Below are 6,000 nucleotides of genomic sequence, written 5' to 3' on the forward strand. Positions count from 1 at the left end.
CTTGATGCTCCTGCTGCCCGTCGATCCAGAGAGAGTCGAAGTCGGCGGCGGTAGTGGCTTCTCGCTGCTATCGCCGGAGTTCCAGAGGGAGGATCGGAGTTTGAGAGGAGAGAGCTGGTGGCGGCAGCTCGTCGCTGCTGCTCCTCCGGCGAGCTCCACGGTGGGCGGCTGTTACCAGCCGAAGAAGAGGGAGCCGAGCGAGGGAGAAGAGAGTGAGATGTGATAGTATGTGTGTGTGTGTGCGGCTGGGGAGGAAGAAAAAGGGTGGTGGGGGTGTTGGGCTTTAGGTTTGGGTTAGGGGTTGGGCTTTAAATTTGGGCCGGGTTTTTAATTAGTGTTGGGCTGAAAATTTTGTTAGAATTTGGGCCGAGTTGGGCCGTTTTTTTTTCATTTTTTTTATTTATTTTTTTCAGTTGGGCTTGAGTCTTTGGGCCAAGTCAGTAATGGGCTCAGTTTATTTAATTTAGTTATGGGACGATTTTATGAGTACTTGGGCCGAGATTTTTAATTAAATGGGCTAAGTTATTTCTTAATTTTGGGCCGATTTTCTTTTATTAAGTTGGGCCTTTGATTATTTTAAATCATGGGCTGCCCAAGTATTTATTTAATTGGATTTGTGCATATTTTATTTAAAGGAGCTACACTATTATAATTAATTAGACTTATTAAGTTTAATTAATTATTTTCAAAGAGTAAATTTTTATAATAATATTAAATTATTATTATAAGCATATTTTAAGTAATTACTTATTATATGCTAAGCATGACATGAAATTGCATTATATTTTGCAAAAAGAGTATTTATGATTTAATTGGTTTTATTTATAATTCCAATTATTAAAGAAAGATGAGTAAGAATATTGTTGGTGTTCTTAACTCAAGAGAAATGTTTTCAATTATTTATTCATTAAATTTTGAAAACCCGGCTAAGTGAATCATAGAATATTAAGCACTTCACCATGACTTAAGATTAGAATTCAAGGAGACCTATTAAGAATAGATTTCTTGTAGGCTTTGAGCATCAGGAGGATTAGCACTGCTATTCCGATTCAGAGATAAGGTTAAACGACAGGCTTTGCCTAGACAGGTGGGCTTATTTTTCAAATGTATGATTTAGCTATTGAGCCTAAATATTCGTGTAATATAAACTGTTTATCCAATAAAATATTTTTGTGCACTCTACCATGTTTAATGCTCGTACAGTTAATCAATTGAGGTTCTCTTATGACCTAACACGTTGTTTGAGAATTGTGTACACTTGTTAGATGACTCGGTGGGTTGATCTCCATCGGGCACTAACCAGAGGCGTTATAAGGGTGCTCGACTGGATGTGTTCCGGAGCATAGTTATGATAGACCTGTCTGGATTAATTTCCGAGGTTTATTTTACTTGACTGGGTTACGCCCTCAGTTCAAGTCAGCGGGAGACAGAGATCCGTCGGTGGCTAGAGGTCCGGGATCATAGCGAGTAACAGAATGGAGTGTGCAAACGCGCGCAAAATAATTAAGTATATATATATATGAAAATGTTTTAACATGCATAGAAGTTATTTCTCTTTAAAACCTTCTATGTCATGTCAGTAAGATTGGATAAACTGTTCTTCAGATTATGAAATGCTTTAAAAGTTGCAGCCCACTAAGTACATTAGTACTTAGCCCAAAATTACTTTCAAATGTTTTCAGGTTAATGGCGGGTGATGACGGGGCAGAGCTGAGGCTAGAGTTCAACTCCTTATTTTGATTTCCGCTGCAGAACTAGCCAGTATCTGTCTTTTGTTTCTTAACTTAAGACCTATCATGTTGCGATTCTAAACAATATCTTTTGTTGAGCCTAAACTATTGACTCTCAAAGTATTTCAATCAGTGAATGTTGGTTATCGGAAGCATGAAACCGAACTTGTGATCCTAAGGCTTTGAATGTTGTTGATTGATTAGTATTACTTGATTTCTATCTTTCTTCATTCAAAGGGCATTGCCCAACATTTTTATTCTATTATCTGAATTTCACAAGGTTCTTCCCTTGTTCATTTATATGATTTTAGTCGTACCCCAGTTATAGTTTATTCCTTCAAGAATTGGGGTGTGACAGAATGGTATCAGAGCATGAGTTTTCTTTCATGTTTCTGATAACCATAAGTTTTTAAATGTCGAGTCTAGAATAGTACCTCTAGACTTCTAAGAAAGTTGTTGAACCTCAGCTCGCCGTCACACTGCCGCAGGAAAAAGGTACGATTTAAAAGTTTCAAAGTTATTAAATGTTTTAGAGTTTTCAAGAAGTGCGCGCTTCAGTAAATGATGCTATGTGAATTGCTTAACGCTTTCCATATGCTATAAGTTATGAATTGCTAATTGCTTTCATATTGTTATTTTGAGTCTCCGACTCATATAACCAGCTAAGTATCGTGTTTGGGACAACCCGAGCCCTTAACGATAAGATAAGTCAGTATCGTGTTTTGGACAACCCGAGCTCTTAACGATAAAATGAAGTAAAGTCGTGTTTAGGACTATCGAGCTTTTCACGAATACTAGATGTATGATCGAGTTAGATTCTTTGAATCTTTCCGGCAATACAAAAGTTTCATGTGACATTAAATGTCCACATGTTTCAGGTTTCAAAGAGAATGAACGAATAAGAAAGTTATGTTATTGTTTTAGGTTCACTGCCTATACGATCAGAATAATAAGAACTCTTACAACTGTTTGAGTACCACCCAAGAATGTCTTGGGAATGTTAGTCGTGATAGCCCCGCTTGATCGATTTAAGTAAGGACTGGTAAGATAGAAACGTTTAACATAGATATGTTATAACGTAGAAGCAATGAGATAAGATTAAGGATTCACTTGAGTATTCCACCCAGATAGATCAGTTTCCCCATAGAGTTAGCCTTACATAGGGTTACACTATAGAAGTAATATACCTTAAGTATATCTATGTATGTATATATGTATGCATGCATGCAGAATAAGTCTCACTTTTGTGTTATTTTCGTTCGTAAATCAGAATGGAAGACGCACCAAGAAGACGCGGTAGGGGACGAGGACGTGGTCGTGGTCGTGGACGCGGCAGGGGATTCATCCCTGAAGAGCCAATCCAACAAGTAGCACCAAATCGTACTGCTGAAGAGAAGTTTCGCAAGGAAAAACCTCCAACATTTGACGGGCTGGGCGATCCAACAGACGCCGAAAAGTGGATTAGGGCCATAGAGCGTATCTTTAACTACATCCGTTGCGAGGACGAAGACAAAGTAACTTGTGCAACCTACCAACTGGTGGATGAAGCCGACTTCTGGTGGGAATCTGTGAGGCGCACAATGACTGAGGAACAGTGGGAAAATTTCACTTGGGAAGATTTCAAGACTGAATTATACGAGAAGTACATACCGGGATGCTATAGACAAAAGAAGCAGAATGAGTTCTGGAATCTGAAGCAGAGGGCTGGGACAGTTACTGAGTACGATAGAGCCTTCAATCAGCTATCAAGATATGCTCCGACGCTGGTGGACACTGATGAGAAACGTGCAGAAAAATTTAGGAATGGACTGCGCCATGAGATATCAATCTCCCTAGCAAGCCAGGGAGGTCTCACCTACGCACAAACTTTGAGCAGGGCTCTCACCATTGAGTCATTGCTACCAAAGGAAAAAGGGAAAGCTCCGGGACAGTCTGGATTCGTACCACCTCAAGATGGTGGTAAAGGAAAAAGAAAGTGGAACGAGGGAACTGGAGGAAACCCCGGGAATGGAAATGGAAAGAAGCCGTGGGCTGCTAACCAAAATCAGAATCAACGTCAGAATCAACAGCCGCAAGCAATGGGACGACCACTCTGCCCAAAGTGTCAGCGACCTCATTCAGGGGAATGCCTGAAAGGAATGAATATATGCTATAGATGTGGGGAAACTGGGCACTATGCTTCAGTATGTCCGAAGAAGAACGGAGGAGCACCTCAACAGCAAAACCCCAAAAATCAACAGCGACAAAATCAGGGCCCTGGAGGACAACGGGGACAGCCACAGAATGCTAGGGCCTATGCCCTTAACCAAAATCAAGCAGCAGGAAACCAAGGAAACTTGGCAGGTATGATTAATGCTTTCGACGTGCCGATTATAGCTTTGTTTGATACTGGAGCGTCCCACTCTTTCATTTCACATGCTGCTTGTAAGAGATTAGAACTGGCTCCACAATTGGCTGAGATAACTTTAGAAGTTAACACCCCTGGTAATGGAATATTGACTGCTAAGGACATTATCTCGAACTTAGAGCTGAACATAGGTGCTGAAACATTTAAGGCAGATTTGTATGTCATCACTATGATAGAGTTTGACATAATCCTAGGGATGGACTGGCTTACTCAAGTCGGTGCCACGATACTGTGTAGCGAGAGAAAGATCTCTTTCCAATCCGCTGGAAAGGAGAAGGCAAGTTTTCATGGCATAAGAATGGGAGGAAGAGTACCAGTGATTTCGGCGATGAAGGCCACAAAGATAATGAGAACGGGAGAATGTCAGGCTTTTCTGGTCAGTTTGACAGGAGAACATGAAGTAAAGAAAACGATCGAAGAAGTTCCAGTGGTGCGAGAATTCAAAGATGTTTTTCCCGAAGAATTGCCCGGTATGCCACCGAACAGACAACTAGAATTCACGATTGATCTAGAACCCGGGGCAGCACCAGTGTCAAAGGCACCATACAGAATGGCCCCGCCAGAGTTACAAGAATTGAAAGTGCAACTACAAGAACTGTTGGATCTAGGTTTCATACAGCCTAGCGTGTCACCGTGGGGAGCACCAGTCTTATTCGTCAAGAAGAAAGATGGTTCACTAAGGATGTGTATCGATTATAGAGAATTAAACAAGCTCACGATAAAGAATAGATATCCTCTTCCAAGGATAGACGACTTGTTTGATCAGTTGAAAGGAGCCGGTGTGTTTTCCAAGATTGATCTAAGATCTGGTTACCATCAACTCAAGATGAAAAGAGAAGACATTCCAAAGACAGCATTTCGAACGCGTTACGGACATTACGAGTTCACAGTGATGCCCTTTGGATTAACGAATGCCCCAGCCGTTTTCATGGATTTGATGAACCGAGTGTTCCATCAATATCTCGATAGTTTTGTCTTAGTGTTTATTGACGACATTCTCATCTACTCTAAGACTGAAGAACAACACGAGGAGCACTTGCGCATCGTACTCGAAACCCTGCGTAATGAGAAATTGTTTGCTAAATTCAGCAAATGCGAGTTTTGGTTGAGAGAAGTAATGTTTCTCGGTCACATCGTGTCGACTGAAGGAATCAAAGTAGACCCCGCCAAGGTCGATGCAGTCAAGGAATGGAAGGCACCATCAAATGTCAATGAGATCAGGAGTTTCCTCGGTCTAGCAGGTTACTACAGAAGATTCATCGAAGGATTCTCGAAATTGGCTAAGCCAATGACTCAGCTTTTGAAGAAGGGGACTAAATACGTTTGGTCTGAAGCGTGCGAACAAAGTTTTAAGGAGCTTAAGACTAGGCTGACTACTGCACCAGTGTTAGCAATACCAGAAGAGAATGAAGAATTCGTGGTGTATACTGATGCCTCGAAACTAGGATTGGGTTGCGTGTTGATGCAAAATCAGAAAGTGATAGCATACGCGTCTCGTCAATTGAAGCCCCATGAGCTGAAGTACCCGACTCATGATTTAGAACTAGCAGCCGTCGTGCACGCGCTGAAGATTTGGAGACACTATCTCTACGGAGTTAAGTGTGAGATCTTTACAGATCATAAGAGTTTGAAATACTTCTTCGAGCAAAAGGATTTAAACATGAGACAACGAAGATGGCTCGAATTAGTAAAGGATTATGATTGCACCATCAGTTATCATCCAGGAAAAGCGAATGTAGTAGCTGACGCCCTGAGTCGAAAGACGAAGGCTAAGCTAGGGTATTTCATCACCCAGCAGAAGGAACTGATTCGTGACTTCGCCTCACTCAGTTTGGAAATTGTTCATCCTCCAGACACAGTATC

This window comes from Salvia miltiorrhiza, chromosome 1 (assembly GCF_028751815.1).
Source record: "Salvia miltiorrhiza cultivar Shanhuang (shh) chromosome 1, IMPLAD_Smil_shh, whole genome shotgun sequence".
NCBI lineage: Eukaryota > Viridiplantae > Streptophyta > Magnoliopsida > Lamiales > Lamiaceae > Salvia > Salvia miltiorrhiza.